The sequence below is a fragment of the Camelus ferus genome, chromosome 2 (genome assembly GCF_009834535.1).
Source record: "Camelus ferus isolate YT-003-E chromosome 2, BCGSAC_Cfer_1.0, whole genome shotgun sequence".
In the NCBI taxonomy this organism is placed as follows: domain Eukaryota; kingdom Metazoa; phylum Chordata; class Mammalia; order Artiodactyla; family Camelidae; genus Camelus; species Camelus ferus.
In genome coordinates, this window is record NC_045697.1 from 39,552,543 (window position 1) to 39,575,271 (window position 22,729).

At 36.1% G+C, this 22,729-nt stretch overlaps 1 protein-coding gene across 1 annotated transcript in view; it reads left to right on the forward strand.

The window, feature by feature from the left end:
• The window catches only part of FAM13A (family with sequence similarity 13 member A), a 266,497-nt gene that overhangs the window by 128,381 nt on the left and 115,387 nt on the right, over positions 1–22,729 (forward strand).

Below are 22,729 nucleotides of genomic sequence, written 5' to 3' on the forward strand. Positions count from 1 at the left end.
ATAAGATAATTACATGGTTTTTCTTCCTTATTCCTTTATCATGGGGAGTTACAGATTGTCTAACCTTAAACCAACACTGCATCACTAGAATAAACCAGTTCTGAACCTGGCCTTGATACATATTTTTAAATACCTTGCAAGTTTTGGACAGTTGATATTTTGTTTAGTATTTTTGCATCTAGGTTTTTAAATACGTTTTGTTTTATCTACTTTTGGTATAAAAGTTATAGAGCCTAGTGAAATCAATTGAGGAGAGTGTTTTCTAATCTGTGAAACAGTTTAAGACGGAAGATTTATGAAGGGAAGTAGTAAGAGATAAACTCTGAAAGACAGGCTGCAGCCAAATTGCAGAGGGGTGTGATTGTTAAATCTTGCATAAAGATTGCCGTGCTGTGTGACAAAAGTTATGAAAATAAACAGCAAACAGGAACAAATGTAAAGCATAAAAGAAAATTAATTTTTGTGCAACAGAGAAAGGGTTTTTGTGCAATAGAGAAGGGGGTTTAGAATAGCAACAAAAGAAGGCACATATATGAACAAAAAGATGGTAATTCTTAGAGGTTTTTTTCTTTTTGGCCAAGTCAGGTGACTAAAGAAGGATGACTTTAATGAACAGATCTTTGACTTCCCAGTCTTACAGAAGCAACTCTGTCACTTAAAAGTTGTGTGTCCTTAGGCACATTGCAGAATATTCTGCAGTCTCAGTATTCTAATTTATAAAAGTTAGTAACATAATAATAGTCGTTTTAAGTGTCACTTATTGAGTATTTACTGTTTTCTAGACTCTGTGAAAAATACTTCTAATATTACTTTATTAAATCCTCACAACACTATAGAAATAACTTTTAGATAGAATAACTTTTCTCAGTCCATATTGCCTTGATTACACTTCAATAATAAAGCAATCTCAGAATCTTAGTGGTACATTTGTTTCTTGCTCATGCAACCCATCCGGTTTAGATTGACAAGGGAGCTCTGCTTATGCTGCTCGCCTGAGAACCTGTTCAGACAGCGCCCATCTCTGATGTGGCCAGTTACTGTGCCAGAGGACAAAGAAAGAGTTCTGTAGGATCTTGCATTGACAATTGAATGCCTTGGCCTGGAAGTAACTCCATCACTTCTGGTCTTAACTCATTAGTTCAGAACTAATCATAATGTCCCACCCAGCCACAATGGAAATAGGGAATACAACCCTATGATGTGCCTGGAAGAAACCTGCCCAATATTTGCCAATGCCTTCATTTTCCTTCTTTCTTTCCAACTGAGAAAATGGAGCCTTAGAGAACCTAGTTAATTTTCCCATAAGTGCCCAGTATATTTGATCCTGAAGCTCAATCTCTTGACCCTCGTAGTGCCTCACATCTCTGTAGTCCTACATGCCATGTTGGGTTACACTCCCTCCTCTGCAGATAAGTTGTGAGAATTAAAGGTAATATGTATATAAGTAAGTGGTACACAGCCTGGGGATGGAGTAAGCATACAAGGCCTAGTGAAGTTAGCTATTTTCTTCTTTTACTTCTTAACCCGTAACTCAGTGTCTTGAAGTGCAAAAGCTCTGAACTGTTTTTACGTGACTGTGTGTTTTCTCTGTGATGACAGCAGCCCTTCTCAGTTACCAGCATTAGACGTGTTTTGTGTGTCAAGTCATCCGGTTACACACAACTTCTTATTCTCATCAGCCATTCTGAAAACCATTTTATGTATCAGCTAAGCTTTTGTGATGCTGGACCCTGCCAGGCTAGCCTCTCAAACTCTCAATTGTGATAAGCTAACTAGGCTTTAGCAGGGCATCCTAGGAATCTAATGCCTAACCGATAACTTAGCTATTGCCGTGGAAATCTGTAGGTTAAATCTCATGTCATCGGGCCACGGAGTTTGGACTTTTCCCTCATTGTAATAACTGTTTATTCATTGTCCCACACCATCAGATGCAGATGTAGAACTACTTGTTTGTTAAGGGCTCTCATACTCAGAATTTACAGACATTAAATAGCTTTATAAATGCTAAAGAAGATTCTTAAAGCCACCACTGAATACTGCCATGATTCTTAAAATCCTCGATCATTAGCTTTCCTTAGTAATTATGTTGAAAACCAATATTGAGAAAATGTTTGTTTACTTTGCATCTCAAATGTTCATGGAGTGAATTTTAAGTAAGAGAAGAAAATTCTAGATGTGGAGTATAACTGACTCCTTTAAATTGATTTTCTGAAGCAACTATACTTTCTATTTTAAGACAGAATATGGTACATAAAATAAAGTTAATCAATATGTGTCTACAAAAGAAAAAAATTACTGGTATAGTGTGTCCCCCGTTGTCTTTATCTAATTCCTATTTCCAAATTAAATAGATGACTGCTTTTATAAGCAGTCTTTTTATGGAAATGTAATTTCTCTTAAAAGTACCAAATTGCTTTAACTAAAATATATAACCCTTCATCAGGGAGTGGGTCAGCAAATGTTCAAAAAGAGAAAAGATTTGTTTATTCAGCTAAGTAAACTCGGGGTGAGCCCCACCACTGGTCCCACTGAGGGGTCCTTTGTAAGGGATGGATATAGTATAAGAAGTAAGAAGTTTAAGATAAGATAGAAGGGAAAGTGGAGGTAAACTGAGGAGGACCTTGAATAGGAGATTTGTACTCACAAATTTAAACCTTATTAAATAGACAGTGCAGAACCACTGAAGACTTTTGTTGTTGTTAACTCTTATAAAAGTCAAATAACACTGAAAAAAGACAGTAAAGGAAAAAGGCAAAAATCCAGCTCCCCTCTTTTCTACCTTTATTATGATCACTGTTAGAATTTTGATGTGTAATTTTTTTTGCCTGTTTTCCTGCATGTCTGTGGATGTATTTGAAAGATACATTCGTATTTTACAAGCAATTTTACTTTCTTCTGTTTTCCCTTCATGTATTTATTATAAGCATTGTCTGTGTTAGTACAGACTTCATAATAACAATGATGATCGTTCTCATATTATTATATGTCAGATTTTCAGTAATGTAATATTCAATTTTATAAATACTGCATGGTTAAACATTTTCCAGCATAAGATTTGTTTCTCAGCTAGAGTTATTTCCTCAGGACTGATTGCTGAAAGTGGATTTACCAGTTCGAAAGGTATAAATATTTTTATGGCCCTTCAAGCCTCTTGCTAAGTTAAATTTTTACTAAAGAGTTATAAAAATTTACACAGCCACTGGAAAATATGAGAGTGCCATTTCCATCCAGCCTCGTCGGCATTAGGTATTATGATTTAATCATTGCCTGTGAGCAGAGTTGTTTTTTATTCCTCCATCTCGTTCATACCACAGAATTATAGTACTCCACTTTTCAAACTATTATCCCCTTAACTTTAAATTTTCATCATTACAGCTCATTTTCACAACAGAAATATTTAGTGTCCTTAGGGAAGGAAGAGGCACAGAGAAGTAATTTGCCTTAGCTCACAGGCTCAGGACAGAAATGTAAATTTAGACTGCCAAAGTCTCAGTTTAGAGTTAATCTTGGGTTTTGAAAATTGGCATAATTAGAATGTAAATATATGAATTATGCATATTATTGCAAGCAGCGATTTTGCTTACGTATTCTGAATTTTGTGCAGCTTCTGATGTTAGTCCTTTTGGTCGTTTCGTGCTGAGTCATGTCTGTTGTGATTGTTTCTCCTCTCTGCCTGACCAGGCATTTAGCCTGCATTAGTTATTTATTTTCTCAAAATACTAGTTGCCTACCATATGACAGGCCTTGCACTAAAAGCTAAGTGCTTAGATATTCGACTTGACACACAGAGTTTTCAATCCAGTGGGGAACACAGACTAACCCTCAAATATTTAGTTGCAAATTGGGTTAATTGTTAGGAAGGAAAATAGAATGCCCTGACAACTTATAACAATGGCATCTGATTTAAACTCATACATCCAGGGAGGAATTCTTGAAGGAAGTTATATTTCTTTTCTGGAAGGAAGATGAGTGAGAATAGGTGAGGGAAGGACAGGGCGGAGGGGAGAAGATTTCCCAGCGTTGTAACAACACGTGAGAAGGGCCTGGGGCTGGATTACTGAGCAGAGGCCGCTGGGAGGAGGCTGAAGCCTGGGGAGAAAAGTGGAGAGGACCTCCACGTGAGGCTGGAGCAGGGCTTTGCAGGCTGTTAAGCATTTGGCCATTTTGCCGAAATGAAATGAGAAACCATTGATAAACTTTAAATAAGGAAAATTATAACAATGTTTATGTTTAGAAGATATAAATCTGGCTCCTATTTGGTGAATACAGTCCAGAGAGAACAAAAGTTCAAGTAGGAAAACCGATCAGGAAGTCTTTGCAGTTGTCCAGCAACAACGTAGGAAGCCTGGAATGGATAGAGATGAAGAGAAGTAGACTTACTTGGGATTTTTCTGAATGACAGAATTAGAACTTGGTCATGGATTTGGTGTAAGAGGTGAAAGAAAGGGACATGCCAAAGGTGACTCTCAGGTCCCTGGTCTGGGAAATGAGGTGGTTGGAGACCATGTACGTGATGGTTTGAACTCTGGCCCTGCTGTGTGCTCTGTAAGCTCTCTTATTTAGTTTCACTATCCTCTAAATGTAGATGTTAACTGAAGATCATGTTTGAATGTAGAAGAGAGGTCTGGACAAAGATGCAAATTTAAGAATCATTAGCATATTGATGGCATTTGGTGCATAAATGAAGAGTCCTAATCTTTTCTGTATTATAATATGAGAACTAAGGAAAGGCAGGTGATTACTACTATGCCTGTGTTGAAGTCGTTGAGAGATTATGGACACACTGAGTAGCCAAGATAGAACTTGCATTGTAGGAGGGTGTGTGTTGCAGAGGGAACAGCAGGTACAAAGGGAAGGAGATAAGGAAAGTGTATGTATTTAGAGACTTGCAAAAATCTTGGTCTTAGAGAGTGGCAGGAAGTGAACTTGCAGAAATAGTCTGGTGGAATTTATGGGATGCTAAAGAGTGTGGATTATAGACTATGGAAAGTGGAAAGCCATTGAACTATTTTAATCAGGGAATAAGATCAGATCACCCCTATCAACAGAGTGGATTGAAAAGGGGGAGACTCATGAGGAAGTTATGGTCCAAATGAGCTATGGGAAAGGCCTAAACCAAAGTGACAGATAGGGAATGAAAGTAAACAGAGAAAAGCCTCAGGTCTTTATGCTGTAGTTGTCAGAGGTATTATATTTTTATAACTCCACAGAACAGTGTTGAAATTCTTGCTTTAAAGAGTCATATGTATTTCAAATAAATCAAGAGAAACACAGGTTTTACATTTCCACACATAGCTGGTTACCATTTCTGGTGCTCTTCGTTCCTTCCTGCAGCTGTCCGTTTCTGTTACCATTTCTGTGCAACAGAATTTCCTTTAGCATTTTTTACAGTGCTGATCTGCTGGTAATGAAATACTAGTTTTGTTTATCTAAAGATGACTTCATTTAACTTTCAATCTTGAAGAATACTCTTTGACATATAGAGAGGTCTGTGTTTACAGTTGTTTGTTGTTCTTTTTTTCCTTTCAGCCCTTTAAAACTGTCATTCCATTGTCTTCCAGTCTCTTTTTGTTTCATTTTTTCTGGTAAGTTTGGAACCATTGTGTCATTGTTTCTGTATACATAAACTATCATTTGTCTCTGGCTGCTTTAAATATTTCACTTTATCTTTGGTTTTCTGCAGTGTTTTCTGATGTGTTTAAGTGGATTTTCTTTTATCCTGCTTGAGATTTACTGCAATTTTTTAACTGTAAATTTTGTCTTTAACAAATTTAGGATGTTTTAAACTATTATTTCTTTTAAAGTATTTTTTTCTGTCTCAATCTCTCTTACCTCCTTTTGGGGTTCTTAGTAGCTTTATGTTAGACCTTATGATATTGTCCCACAGGTACTGTTAAATACTTTTTTCTGTTCTTCTGATTGCATATCACCTAATGTTTTGTCTTAAAGTTTAATGACTCTTCTGTCATCTCGAATCTGTTGGAAGCCTATCTTGTGAATTTTTCTGTCAGATACTGTTTCTTAAATTTATTTATAGAAACTATTTGGTAGTTTTATTTTATAGATTCTGTTTTCCCTACTGGTACTTCCTGTTTGAACATAATGATTATAAGCATATTTTCCTTTAAGTCCTTGAGCTTTTGCAGTTATACTAGCTGCTGAAAATTCTTTGTTAGCTAAATCCTTTATCTGGATAATTGCAGTGCAGAGTTCTTTGGTTTCCTTTTTCTTGTATATGAGAAACAGTTTTCCTGTTTCTGTACATGTCTAATAATTTATTATTATGTCCTGACTGTTGTGAATAACAATTTTATACAGCCAAATTTAGTAATTCGTTTGATTTTGTTATATTTGGTAAAGAAAATCTCCAAGCTCTCAGTGCTTCTGAGCACATAAGGGCTATGATGTCTCCTGCAGAGAATATGTGTATTCATGAGCATTGTTTGTACATAAGTTATAGTGCTGTTGGTTGTGAGTTCAATGTTAATCAACAAATATATTAAATAAGGTATCTTTAAAATAAACAAATATAAAACACTATTCTATATTGATCAGTTGACAAAAATGTGATCAGAAGCCCATGGGAACCTAACCCTGTATTTTTTCTAGGAACAGTGATTCAGTATTCACTAATTCAGTGTTCACAGCAACTGTACAAAAGGTAACTAGCACAAATCATGAGAACCAGCTGTATATTTAACTGTTTTGTGATACTCTGTTGTATATCTATGTTTTATTTATCCATTGTCTTAGGTTTATGTTATTTTCAACTTTTTAATTATAAAAAAATGCTACAGAAACATTTTATATTAATATATTCATCAGGATATGTAGCTCATAGGGAAACTAAGGTGTCTACACATTTTTAGTAAGACTAGAGTTGCCCTATTACTCTTTAAGATCGTTGTACTAATTGGTATTTCCACCAAGAGTATATGGGAGTTCCAATTCTCTACCAGCTGGCGAGCATGAGACATTATCAGTCTTAATCTCTCTGATTGGAACATAAAATGTCATTTTCCTGATATCCAGTGGGATGGAGAAAGTTTTATGTATTCTGGATTGTTCATAATTATATTTTGAAGGTTAATTATGTTTAAATAATTGTATCAATTCAGTAATTTCAAATAATTCAATATAAAATTGTATGTACAATATTGACCCTTTGATGGTTGTGAATAGAGACAAAAGAAAAAGCTGAAAGAAATGAGTGATACAGAACATGGGCCAACAAATTATGGCCTTCAGGCCAACTCCAGTCCACTACCTGTTTTTCTAAGTAAAGTTTTATTGGAACACAGCCATGCTCTTCACATATTGTCATGGCGGCTTTCAAATTGTTTTACAACAATGGAGTTGAGTAGTTTCAACACAACCCATAAAGCGATAAATATTTACTGTCTGGCCTTTTATAGAAAAAGTTCACCAACTCCTAGCATAGAAGCATAATTGCTCTAAATCAAGGTAAACACCTGAGTTACTGCTAATCACTTTCCTCATTTGCTGTTACCATACCAGATAAAACTCAGAATTTATATGGTTGAAATTGTTTTGTATTCCATTGGGCTATTTAACAACTATATTGTCATTTAAAAACTTACATAATCACTGTAAGGTATAAATTATTTATTAGCTGCAAGCAGGTGAACTTACTTTTTTACTTTAAAATCACATCCCATCCCATTTTTTAAAATAATTGTGCCTAACCGAACAACACTACTCTTCTAATTCCAATAATTAGGAAATCACACTGGTTTCTCCTTTAACCTTCCGTCTCATGAGTCACTTTTAGAGTGAACTGTTTCTCTGGCTTCTACTGAGATAGTGGCTAAGGCAAAAATAATAATAGACAACATGGATAAGGGAAATACATTTTCAAAAACTTATTATAATCTTGATCATGTTTCTCCTGCTTTTACTTTATTTCTGACTTACATTTGCTGAAGTCAAGGTAAGCATCCAATTAAAGAGTTTTAACATAAAGCAGAGAGCAAGTTCAACTCTTCATGATATTCTCAGATCCTAAAGTGTGAATCTGAAGAAGAGAATCAAATGAGGTTGTTTTTAACATCAAGAAGTAAACAAAATTTGAAATACATCGTGATAACACAACTAGAGGAGAGTAAATCATTTATGTAAAAAAAATTTGTGGAGATTAGATTTGTTTGTTTGTTAATTTAATTTAATTTTTAGAGGTGGTACCAGGGATTGAACCAGGACCCTGTGCATGCTAAGCATGTGCTCTACCACTTAACCTATACCCTCCGCCTGTTCATTCATTCTTTCACCAAGCATCTGTTGGGCTTCTATACCAAGGCAATATGTCAGGCTGCTACGTATTGATATGACCCCCAGAACTCAACCATTATCTCTTCATAGGTATTTTATTTTTCTCTCTAGATGGGTATACATGAAATTTTTTTCTGATGTTAATCACAAGTTGTTGATTACTTCTTTGAAATATACCCTGTGATGTTCTCCTGTCATGGAATAGCTAGAAATATTTGGGAGAGTATATTATGTATTTCCTCATAGGTTTTACATATGGACTTTTAGCGGTTACCACCTTTCAGTTTGATTATTTAGTTACAGCTGTGAATGACAGAAAGAGACATTTCCATTTTTTTCTATTTAGCACTTAAAAAAAAACCCACAGCAATGCTTTTTATAAAGGAAATCAGAATTTGTATATAAACATAGGTAACTCCTTGTTAAAATATCACAACAAGGCAGTTTTGGCAGTTACCTTGATCTAGTAACTCCCAAGCAAAGGTGTGATTCAGGGGAAAGACTAAAGAAATGTATCTGAACCTCTACCAGCATCCACTTCTGCCCATCAAATAAATGCTAACTCGTCTTGCGAATGACCCTTCTTTGCAGCCTTTCCCGGCATCCTTCTCTCTGATGGAGATGATCGCACCCATTGTGGCCCATGTCAATATGGCATTTTTTTGACTCCTACTCTGTCTGCATTTCAGTGGAATATAAGCTCTTTTCAGAACAAGGTTCTATGCTGTTCATCCTTGTGTACATAGAGTCTGACATACTGCCTGGTATAGATATTCAATAAATGTTTCTTGTTTGAATGAATGATTTATTCTTCCTCTCTGATTCTGTTCTCACAATTTATTCCAATTTTTTGTTTACTTTTTGATCTTAAATACAACCCTAGTTGGTTCTCTTCTTCACATTCGCACTTTGAGATCTGAGAACATCATGAAAATTTGTACTTGTTCTCTATTTCATGTTAAAACTCTTTCATCAGAAGCTTACCCTGATACCAGGCCTTTACTTACTCATCCTGTTGATAGGGGTCTCACATCCCTTTATCCTATCATTTTTTTCCTAAGTGAGAGAAGAGAAAAAGAAAAAGAAAAAAAAAAAAAACAGTTATTTATGCCCATCATGTCCCCAGTCAGAAGTAGCTCTTTGTGACCATGTTATGTTGTGTGGAATGATAAAGACTGGTAACTAGCCTAGCAAACCTTAGATCTAACCAAACTGCTTAAACGGGATTCTTATCTACTGCTGGATTTGCTAAACAATTGAAAACAGGATAGCAGAGTTCAATATTTAAAAAAAAAAAAAAGCTACTTTTAACTAGTAGTGTTTCACATCCTAAAAAACTTGTGTGAGTCCTTTTTACTGTAGAGCTTCTACAGAAAGTGATCTTGTCAATACCAATTCTGCCAAACACACAGATGAATCAATAGACTTTATGTTCATACTTTGCTGCTGAAAGCTTTAGAATTACCATGTGATTATTCCAGAGTTAATTTGGCTTGCATTTAAATCAGACATATTTTCAAATTAAGAATATAATTCAGATGGAACCAGTAAGAATACCTTTGGTTTCAAACAACAGACAAACACAATTCCAACTTAGTTAAGCAACAAAGGGAATTTATTGACTTGGTACCAAAAGTCCTAGAAATACCGTGAGTTCTGACAAAGCTTTACCACATAGCTTAATAACGTTTACCAAGGACCTCGCTGCTTTCCATCTTTTTGAATTACATGGTATCAGCTTCATGTTACAAGGACCAACCCCTCTTACAGCCCCAAGATGGCTGCCAGTGGCTTTGAGGGCTATGTGCTACCAATTGAGAGGTGTGAAGGGTCTGCGATTTTACCCTATTTACAAGCTGACAAGTTAATCTGCCAGTTTCATGGATGCTACTAGAAGACATGAGACTCCTAGGTCTGAGATGAAGGACACTTTGTTACTCTGAGCAGTAGCAATAGCCAGCATTTCTTATGCTGATTACCCAAATCCCACTTCCCACAGAGTGGTATCTTAGCAGTCAGTTGTGTTACTGGAGAGGTATTCTGAATTCAGGGAACCTGAATCTTTTATAATGGGCAGTGAGCATGACTGCCCTTTGCTCCAGAAGGAGATGCTATCTCTGTCTTCCAAGGCTGTAAGGAAACCAGCCTCTACTTCAGATGCAGAGTCTATCTAGTCTTCCAAGGCTGTTCATTATACAAACACCTTGGAAAGATAATTCAGAACAAAGGCAGTCAATGCCTCTGCTTAAGACCCACAGAAACATAAGAGACCTTTAAAGAATTCTCTCCCATCTCTACCATGTTCAGTCAAACAAGAGAGAACCTTTGACTGTGGCTTGGAGATAGGCGTGCACTAATTGGCTTAGTCTGTTCACATGATCCACCCCAGAGCCACCTTCTTGGGAACCCCATGGCACACCACTAGAAATCAGGGACTTTGGCAGAGAAGAAGGAAGGGTATGAGCACTGAGAAGGCAACCCCAAATTTTCTATTCCACACACTCTGTTTAATGAATATTAAAGTTAGAAGATGAAAAAAGTGTGAATGTAATCTAGGGCCTTATATTATCAGTAAAGGTTAGTGTTTGAGGGAGTTTCAATCCAAAAATATATTAGTATCACCCTAGTCTTTTGTCCTCAACATGGCCAGAATAGCTATTATAAAGTGCTTCCTTCACCACTGAATACTGAATAAAAGTCAGACCATTCAGCACGGTACACGTGCTTTGAACAGTCAGACTTCAGAGCAGTCCTTCAGCCTCAGCTCTTGCCCCCACATCTCTGTTCCCCTCTGTGCCCAGTCATTTCAGGTTTCTTATTTTGTACCTTTGTTCCTGTTATTATCTGAAAGGCCTTCCCCCCTCACCACTGTCTAGGCAGAATTAATCATATGCCTTGATTAGATGCTCAGATAACAGTGTACACATTATACATTCCTTACTTAACACTTCTGTCTTATTCCCAGTGCTTGGCATAGTTCATGTGTATATATTCATGCAGTTATATGATTAATATTTGTCTTCCCTACTATACTGCAAGCTCCAGGGTGCAAAAATCAGGTCTGATTTATTCTCCCTTGTATGTTTAGTGCCTTATAGGTGGTAAGTGCTCAGTAAATGTCTGTTGCCATGGAACGTTTTTAAAAATACAAGAGGCAGGGCGGTGTAACAGTTAAGGTTGCTGACTCTTTCATCAGATTGCCAGAAATTCAAGTACTAGATTCATCACTTACTAGTGGGGTGACCTTGGGCAAGTTTCTTCTCTATCTCGATTCTCCTGTCAATAAAATGGAAATAATAGTACCTATTTCGTAGTTATTTTTAATGGAGAATGATAAAATATACATGCCATGCTTAAACATTGTGCCTCCTATTTAGTAAGCACCCAGCAGTTAGCTGTTACTGCACTTGTGCTTTGTTCCTGGAGGCAAGAGTCTGTGTGTCTGTCTCCCTGCTAGACAGCCTGCTTCTTGAAGACTGCAGCCAGCATCATTAATGGTGCCAGGGCCTAGCCTGAGGCCCAGCATGTCATAATTGTTAATAAATGCTTATTAAATTGCATTGTTGTCAAATTTGAAGAATGCTGTCTAAGATTAAATCACTAGGTTAATTTGGTAATAGTGACATGTTTTCCCAAGTTCTGAAGTCCTTTATTGTGTTTGTTAATTACTAAAATTAATAGCTCTCACTTCTGTCTTTTATTATGTGCTTACTCTCTTCCCGGCACTAATGGAACACAAATTATCTCATTTAATTTCCATCTCGTCTTATGAGGTGTAGGTTTTTAATTACACAGATGAGGCAATACAGCTTTAGAGAAGTTAGGGGACTTGCCTAAAATCATGCAGCTAGCAACAGGAGAAATACATAGAGTCAAAGCCAGTTTCTCCCCCATAAATTAATATGTTATAAAAATACTCACTTATATTTATGACCATGGAAATTGTTTTTAACCCTTCGAGAATGGGTGTTTTACTAAAACTAAATAACTCTTGACGCCTCATAGTTTGGTTACACTGAGCAGTACCCCAGTGGAGACTGCTTTCACAGAGACCCCACTGACTCTGGGCCTTGTAATTCCCAGGTGGCTTTGTGGACGAGGGTTCATTAGTTTCAGAGTTTGGCAAAAGGAATACAAAACATTCCATCAGCTTTCTTTCTTTACAGTAAGGATTGCATTAAAAGAAAGCTTGGACTACAAATAGCATTTTTTTTTATTCCTTTAATCATTTTTTGGCAGTCATGCTCACAACACACATTGACAAATACATGCAGATAGAAATGTGCTGCCCTGCTCACCAAAACAGCGCCTCCAGAGAGAGCTTTAAAGGCAATATCCCTTCGCTGTTTTTGATGTGAGAGCAGCTTTTCCTTCCCCTGAAAGCTATACCTTTATTTATGGACTTAGGATAGAAATGCAAACAGATCACCAGGTAGTGTAGTCGTACTGTTCACAGACATAGAAGAAATAATGATTTCTAAGAGTTTTCCAGAGGAAGAAGTTCAGCTGCTGCTGAACAGTATGTGAAGTCTTACAGCCCAGAAGCCTGTGAATAACTTCTCTTTCCACGAGGAGTTAACTCTGATTTTTGGAGAAACCTAGAGTGTGTTACACTAACCCCTCATAGCTATGCTTTGAAGAGTAAGATAATCTTTTTAAGAACTCACTCATGATGTTACCAAAAGACGTTTTCACGTCTGAATAGTACTTTGATGAACTCGTGATTAGTTCTCAGAAAAGGGAATATAATTACTTTCTGAAAATTTTATTTTGTTGCATTTAAATATAAAGAACTTGTAGGGGAAAACTGATCATAGTTTTATAATACATAATTTATAAGTAAATCTGATTACATCAGCTCTATGTTTTGAGGAGGGAGAATAGCCAACAAAGTAATTTATAAATGTTTTCATAAAGAAAATATGATATTGAATGCTCATTAATCACCTTTTATGCCAAAGAGTTATAGGCAAAGGAGACAACAATAACAAAGACATACTCTTGGGCATCACTCAGTCTCATGAGGCTGAACAAGCAATGACAATACAGGAATAAAGAAGCTAATATCTGCTGCCTTAAATCCCAACCGTCTCTAAAACCAGCAGGCTACTCACTGCTTGTCTACTCCAGCATCTGAACCAAACTGGAGAGACCCACAAACCTAAGCTGGTATCTCGCTCTATCTTTTTATTATTGAGATATAATTGACATATAATATTGTATTCATTTTAGGTGTGCAACATAAGTGATTTGAGATATATGCAGTTGACCCTTGAACAACACAGATTTGAACTGCTTGGGTCACTTATGTGTGGATCTTTTTTTCCAAGTACATGGTACAGGACCACATAATCCACGATGGATTGAATCACCAACGTGGAACCACAGATATGGAGCGCACCCTACAAAGTTAAATACAAATTTTCATTGGCATTCCTGACCCCATGTTGTTCAAGGGATAACTTGTATGTTGTGAAATGATTACCACAGTAAATTTAGTTAATGTCCATCACCATACATAGTTACATTTTTTTTTAAATTTCTGATGAGAACTTTTAGGATCTACCTTTTTTAGCACCATTCAAACATACAACACAGTATTGTTAACTATAGTCACCAGGCTGTACATTACAGCCTTGGGACTTATTGTATACCTGGAAGTTTCTAATTTTGACCACTTCACCCATTTTACCTAATTTGCCCACCTCCTACCCTCTGCCTCTGGCAACTACCGGTCTGTTCTCTATATCTTATGGATTCATTGTTTTTTTAAGATTCCGCATGTAAATGAGATCATGCAGTATTTGTCTTTCTCTGACTTATTTCACTTAGCATGATGTTTTCAAGGTCAATCCATCTGCACCAACAGGACTTCCTTTTTTATGGCTGAATAACATTTCGTTGTGTGTGCTTATATGTGTGTATATATAATCATTTTATTTATGCATTTTTCTGTCCGTGGACACTTCTGTTTCCATGTTTTAACCATTGTAAATAATGCTACAATGAACATGGGTTTGCAGGTATCTTTTTTAAGATCGTGATTTTATTTTCTTTGGATAAATATCCAGCAGTGCAATTGCTGGATCCTACGGTAGTTCTATTTTTAATTTTTTGAGGAACCTCCGTAATGTTTTCCATAATGGCTGCACCAATTTACATTTCCCCAACAGTGCACGAGGGTTCCCTTTTCTCCACATCCTTGGCAACAATTATTTCTTGTCTTTTGGCAATAGCAGTCTAACAGATATGACGTGATAGCTCACTTGCAGTTTTGATTTTTATTTCCTTGATGATCAGTTGAGTACCTTTCCATATACCTGTTGGCCATCTGTCTGTCTGTGGAAAAGTTCAGTTCCTCTGCTCATTTTCTAACTGGATTTTTATATATTTTGGATATTCACCCTTTATCAGTTACATGATTTGCAAATATTTTTTCCTATTCAGTAGGTTACCTTTTCATTTTATAGATTTCCTGTGCTGTACAGAAGTTTTTTAGTTTGATGTAGTCCTACTTGTCTATTTTTGCTTCTGTTGCCTTTGCTTTTGGTGTCAAATCCAAAAATGATTTTTAAGACTGATGGAAAGCAGCTTACCGCTAATGTTTTCTTCAAGGAGTTTTATGGTTTCAGGTCTTACGTTCAAGTCTCTGATCTGTTTTGAATTTATTTTTGTGTATGGTGTAAGATAGTGGTCCAGTGTCATTCTTTTCCATGTGGTTGTCCAGTTTTCCCAACACTGTTTATTTAAGATACTGTTCTATTCCCATTGTATATTCTTGTGTCCTTTGTCAGAAATTAATTGACCAGGTAAAAATGAGTTTATTTCTGAGCTTTCTTTTCTGTTCCATTGATCTATGTGTCTGTTTTTATGCCGATAATATATTGTTTTGATTACTGTGGTTTTATAATATAATTTGAGATCAGAAAGTGTGATGCCTCCAGCTTTGTTCTTCTTTCTCAAGATTGCTTTGGCTGTTTCAGGGTCTTTGTGGTTTCATACACATTCTAGGATTTTTTTTTCTATTTCTGTGAAATATGTCATTGAAATTTTGATATAGATTGCATTGGATCTGTACATTGCCTTGGGTATTATGGATATTTTAACAATATTAATTCTTCCTACCCATGAGCATATCTTTCCTTTTACTTGTATTTGCTTCAATTTTTCATCAGTGTGCTAAGAGGTTTGTTACTTGTTTGGGCCACACTGTGAATCTGTAATCAATCTGATCTCTTATATTTCAAGATGAACTCTTTTTCATTTGTGAAATTTTTGACTTTTCACATGCGAGTAATTTTTCTAACAAACTAAGGTAAAACAATTGTATCCTAAAGTACAGATTTACTCTAAAATTTAGATCAGGGTGAGATTTTAATTAGTTATAACTTTAACATTGATCCAGTTTTACAGAAAAAAAAAAAAAAGAGAGAATGGTATGTGCAGAAACTAACCCCATAAAATTCCCTAAAACATGTTGATAGTTTTCTCAGAAAAATGACATCTCTATTTCCCCCAGTCCTGTGGAGCGGCTATAATTTCTGGGGGAAATAGAGATTTCACTCTTAAATGGCACACACAAAATATCACGTGCACTGGGACCAAGAGCTCTCCCACTTCTTCACTGGACAGGTAACTCCAACTGTGCCTCAGTTTCTCCAGCTGTGAAATAGTAGTAATAAAATCCCCTGCCTCTTTGTGTTGTTGTGAGAATTAAATGGGTTAATTTATGTAAATCTCTGACTTAAATCACAACAATATTTTTTGGGGTCCATCTCTTAGGGTAATGGAAATAAAAACAAAAATAAACAAATGAGACTTAATTAAACTTAAGAGCTTTTACACAGCAAAAAGACACCATAAACAAAACAAAAAGACAACCTGGAGTGAGGGTATAGCTCAAGTGGTAGAGCGCATACTTAGCATGCAGGAGGTCATGGGTTCAATCCCTGGTACCTCCTCTAAAGTTAATAAATTACCTCTCCCCCTACCCCCTAAAAGACAACCTATAGAATGGGGGAAAATATTTGAAAATGATGTGCTGACAGGGGATTAATTTTCAAAATATACAAATAGCTCATATAGCTCAGTTACAGAAAAACAAACAACCCAGTCAAAAAATGGGCAGAAGATATAAATAGACATTTCTCCAAAGAAGACATACAGATAGCCAACAGGCACAGTCAGCATCACTAACTATTAGAGAAATGCAAATCGAATCTACAATGAGGTATCACTTCACACCACTCAGAATGGCCATCACCAAAAGTCTACAAATAATTAATGCTAGAAAGGGTGTGAAGATAAAGGAACCCTCCTACACTGTTGGTGGGAATGCAAATTGGTGCAGCCACTATTGAGAACAGTGTATGGAGGTTCCTTTAAAAACTGAAGATGGACTTACCATTTCACCCAGAATCCCACTCCTGGACATATATCTGGAGAAAACTAAATTTGAAAAGATACATCCACCCCATTTTTCATTGCAGCACTATTTACAATAGCCAAGACATACAAGCAACCTAAACGTGCATCAACAGATTAATGGGTAAAGAAGAAGTAGTGTGCGTATAAATATATACATACATACACAATGAAATACTACTTAGCCATAAAAAAATAATGAAATAATGCCATTTGCAGCAACATGGAAGAACCTAGAGATTATCATACTAAGTGAAGTCAGACAGAGAAAGACAAATATATGATATCACTTATATGTAGAATCTAAAAAAATGATACAAATGAACTTATTTACGAAATAAGACTGTGAAGAAATAGACTCACAGACATAGAAAACAAACTTATGGTTACCAAAAGGGAAAAGGGTGGAGGAGGGATAAATTAGGAGTTTGGTATTATCATGTATACACTACTATATGTAAGACAGATAAACAACAAAGACCTATGGTATAGCACAGGGAACTATACTCAGTTTCTTGTAATAACCTATAATGAAAAAGAATATATATATGTACATATACACACACATATATATAAAATTGAATCATTTTGCTATACACCTGAAACTGACACAATATTGTAAATCAATTATAATTTAGCTTTTTAAAAAAGATTATAATCTTGGTAATAAAATTTATCATTTCTTAAATTGGTTGACTAAGAACAACAACAAAAAACCCTGGAATATTAATTAGTTCACACTATAGCTGACACATAAGAGATCAAATTATAAGGAAAATTGCTGCCATTTAGTAAGCAAACTCCAGTTTTGAAAAGCAAAAGTTTAACTTTTTTGCACAAAAACAAAGTTTTTTTTTTCTTTTTGCTAATTTAGGGGTTTTTAAAAATTTTTTAAGCTAGATATTCTTATCTTTAAAAAAAAAAAGAATCAGAGCTAAGCATGTCCTTTCTGGTAGTTACTTTGGGTTTCTTCTTAGGAAGATGATGAGTTTAATGAGTGTGAGGGAAAAGCAAGAGGCTTTGTCCTCCTTCATACAAATGACAAGTGGAGGACAGAAAAAGTCAAGGATATTAAAGACGTGTAATGAACTTTATTTAGAAAGTCTTAATGTTAAAAATGAACTTTTCTGCTTTCATCCTTTTTTTCACAATCTTCTTTTATCTCTGAGCCTTGAATGTACTTCTCTGCCCTGTTCTAATCTTCAAAGTACTTGATGATGGAAAGAGCAGACTTAAAATTTTTGTAACTGACCAGTGCTTAGGATGACTCCAGACATTAAAGTTTATTATGCTAAACTTTTAAACATTATGTATTGCTAATATTATTTCATAATAGTGTGCTACATTGTAAGTTTTCCTGCAGTTGACTCACATGCACATCGCTTTTCTGGGAAGAAACTTAAAATAATCAGGAAACACTCTTCCCCTACACAAAGGAAAGGGAGCTATGAACTGCAGAGACAGGTCCCATCCAGTAAACTGCTTCTGATTCACCTGCCTTTCCCTCGTTTCAGCCCTGCAGGGCAGACAGTTCCTGCCCCACGCTCGCTCATGGGACTGCGGACACTGTTGTACCCTCAGTGACAAATTAATATGGATAAATATTAGGTTAAGGCACTAATTCGTTTTTCCTATGTCTTTTATTTTTAGTCACATCAGTGTATCAGGGTAAATCAGAGCCTAATATCACAGAGGTTTTTTTGGTGCTAGATTCTTTGTTCAGTTTTTAAAGATGAGATCATCTTAAAACATTTGTAGTGCTGACTATGGCAAAATTTGTTTTTTGGCCTCTGAAATTTACTCCTTTTTTTCTAGGAATGCATCTATTTCTTTTTTTTGTATATGTATATTTTTTATTTAAGTTAGTCAGTTTACAATATTGTGTCAATTTCTGTTGTACAGCTAGTTCTTCATTCATACATGAACATACATATATTCGTTTTCATATTCTTTTTGAAATCTCTTCTTGTATATTTTAAGCATGCTGATGCTCCAAGCCTTACTGGAGATACATAACTATCTCTATGCATTTTCATTTGCTAACTGAGCTCACACCGTATTATATATCATAACAAAATTATTTCACAGTCTCATTAAAAACTTTGTAGATATTTTAATGGCTGAATAATCTTTCACTATCTAGATGTAGCAATTATCTGTTATAGTAATTTGGTGATTTAGAATGGTTATATTTTGGCCTGTTAAAAATAAAAATCTAATGAACACATTTTCCACGTCATTTCTTCATATCTGATTATTCTTCCAAAGACTGTATTTCTAGAATGGTTCAGTGGGTTCCAGAGGGATAAACTTAAGGAAAGTTTTAACTACTAATGCCCCCTAAAAAAGAAGAAAATGGGTTGCATTATCGGATATAAAGTGGCTTTTATCCAAAAATGCCCTTTCTTCTTGCAGTTCTCGTGTTTAACATATGACTACATAAGAGAGTGGTGGTGAGCACAGTCCTGACACCCAGCTGTCTGGGTTGTAGCTGTGGCTTTGCCACTTCCTCCCTGGACAGGTAACTCCAACTGTGCCTCAGTTTCCCCAGCTGTGAAATGGTGGTAATAAAATCCCTTGCCTCTTTGGGTTGTTGTGAGAATTAAATGGGTTAATTTATGTAAATCTCTCGGCAGTGTGCCTAGCACAGAGTCATTGCTCACTTAGTGTTTGTTTATACCAGTAACAGCCACGGCATCTAAGAGAATATATCTTAATTTTACATTTTCAGATTTTTCTTTTGTTTGTACTCCTCTGGCATCTTAAATACTAAGGCAGCTCACATTACTCCTTAAGACTATTTCATACCTGCAAATACATGCATGGAATGTGCTTTCTTTAAGATTCCTAGAGTTGTTTGTATTTTAGTTGTACACATAAATCACACCGCATGTGCCTAGATCTTTATCTCAAACAGCCAATGGCAGAATTCTCAGCAAAATGTTTTTCGTAGATGATTTGAGGGCTTTCACAGTTTTCGCCTTCAAGTACAAAAGTTATCTCAAAGAAATCACTAAAATGAAGGAGCACAGTGTGGTGTGAGCTACTGGATATCTCCAGTGGAAAGAGAGAGCTGTCCACGCCAGCCAGTGTCCCAAACCCTTGGCCAGTTCCCCACAGTAGCCACGCCGTGTGAGGAGGCGGCAGGTGGATCTCTGCAAGCACATTCACTCTGTTTGTCTCAATTAAGGCTTTTATCTTTATTTCTGTAAGTGCCTGCCCCACAGAGCTGGGCTGAACCTCAGAGTCACTAGCGCCCCTTGTGTAGACAAGGCAGGCCTGTGTGGCCTCCTTGACCCATCCCTGCTAAGCTCAGAGCTGATCTTGGCCCCTTCTGTCTTAACAAGCCAATGGCAGAAAGGGAAGATGGAGCCGGAAGAGAAGTGCATGGAGAGATGCACTGCCTGCATGGCGATTTCCTCTCCCCATTCCCTCTGCAGGACACTTCGGACCAGGTAGCTTTTTGTCATGGCAGGCTGTCCAGCACATTGTAGAGTGTCTGTCAGCCATAGCTCTGGCCTCTACCCACTGGATTCCCTCACACTTACCTGGTCATGATAACCAACAGTGTCTCCGGACAAAATTGGCCCTGGGTGAGAACCGCTGCTCTAAGGCCACACTGTAACAGCATGTCCCTTGTATCCTTGGCCTTGGCCAACTGGTGTCATACTTCTCAGGGAGTTCTGTGATGAAAGGGGCTTTGGGCTCCCTCTCAGAGTCCACCACTGAACTCCGTGCTGTCTGAAAGGACACCTAGAGGCATAAAAATGAAACGACTCCTCTACCAGCATTACAAGGCCAAGGCCCAAACCCTGGGTTCCTAAAAAGCTCAGTTCCAACTAAAGTAGAGAAAGTGATGCCTTCCTTTTTCTCAAAGTTAATACAGTAGTAGTAAAATGAATTATATCAGTAAAACAGCAGGTTTTAAAATCTTATCTCTGTATTCATTTTTCTTATAGTCATCATTTCTGTGTTGAAAATGAACGGTCTTCAAGGTACATCTTCAAGAAGATCATTAATCACCTTTAAAAATGTGCATTCCTTTTAAAATGTGTGTATGTATTCCGTAGTTCTAGTCATCTCAGAGTTACTAAGCTCCTTTTTGTAACAATTTTGTTCTCTCATAAACTTCACATAGTATTTTCATGTTCTGTGCACAAGCTCAATTCTTTGTACTCCTTTGATATAAGTAATGAGTTGATATTTTAAAGTCTATGATTAATGACAATCTTATCTATGTTATTTCTATAGAAATTAAATCATCAGTAAAAACACTTTGATTCTAAGTGTAGCTGATGTGGTTGGCATCTGAAGTCTATTACGGCGTTATGCAATCTATCGTAATGTAAACTGGCAAGATGGAATAAGCTGTGTATTACCTTTTTTTTACTTTGGAATATTTTTTACATAAATCGTTGAAACAAATTTAGAATCCAAAATTATCACTAAACCTAAAATGTCATGTCCTTATCTTAACACCATGAAACATTGCCAAACAACTGCTCTTCTATTTAGTTTTAATATTGAGGGAAAATTAAGTCTAGATGTTAGCTAAATAGTTGGAAATATTATTACTTTTTCAGTGTTTTTCTATTGATTTTTTATGTCTGTTCTTATGAAAGATCACATGCAAAAGGAGCCCCTTTATGAAATATATAAAATTATATATTTATACTTTTCATGGTCTCTTGCTGTTTATCTGAGTACTTCTTTTAGATGTATTCTTGGCAAGTATATCTATGAACTATAGTTAGTTCATAATTCTTAAAAAATTTTCCCTTTGGTTTTCATGAGCTTATGAATGCTCTACAGAGAAATACAACTGAACAATTAATTGGTAATCATCAGATTTGGTCAAATTGTGCGCAATATTAATAAAAGCTAGCTTTTATTTGGTTTTTATTTTGTGTTGAATGTAACTCTTTGCTACATTGTTTTTATGTAATCCTCATAGTGGTATGAATTTATTAAGTATTTATGTTCATAATTGTCCCTGAATTACTTTTTTTAATTGTCCATTATCCTAGCCTCTTGGTTAGTCAGTATCTTGGGAATATCTTAAAGTGTGTTGTCTGACATTATTTATTAGTGGGTTTAAAACTTTGCTAGACTTTTTGGTAAAAATGTTAAAAATAATAATAAAGAAAGAAGGGAGGGAAATAGCTCAGTGGCAGAGCACATACTTAGTGTGCACAAGGTCCTGGGTTCACTCCCCAATACCTCCATTAAAAAATAAATAAGTAAAAATAAACAAATGAAATAAATAAAATGTTTAAAAATGAAGAAGAGAGAGAGAAAGGGTAGAAGAGGAGATCTGGTTGAGGTTATATGACTTAGAAACTTGAGACAAGTTAGATTACGGTTTCAGATAAGGTAATCAAGTGTAGATTGTATGGTGGTAAGTTACAGGAACTCAGAGTTGAGAAAGGTTAGTGAGACCTGAGGGCAGTTAGTGAAGCTCTGTGGGCACCTCAGCCTCGAAGGAGGTTGGGATTTGGTTTGCGTGGTGATTGGCCAGTGATGAACAGATGGCATTCTTGGTGAAAGGACAAGCAGGAAGAAAGTCCTAGAGATGAGAGAAAGCTTCCCGTGTGACAGATACAGGTGACCCAAGGGTTCGAAATTTTCCTGCAATTCTGACATGTTTTTGCACATTTTTAGGAAAAGAATATTGGTTATATTCACATTCTTTCTGATCTAAAATAAGAGAGCATGAGGGTATTTCTGGGGTTGGAGGGACCTCAGATATGAGAAGCCAACATACTCATTATTCATTTGGCACTTGTGTTGTCCGTGCTTCCAGAGATAGAAGTTAAAATGTTGTGTTTTTCCTATTTATTTCCCTAATTAAAAAAAATTTTAGACCATTCTTTGCCCTACAAAAGAGGATTGCAAAAGAAACTAACAAGCATATATTTTGCTTGTTGGTAGTAAACAACTTTCTGACACTGGTGTTCTTAATTTCACTGGTTCTCCAACATTTTTTCTGCCTTTTTCTATTTCTTCTTTCCTTCAC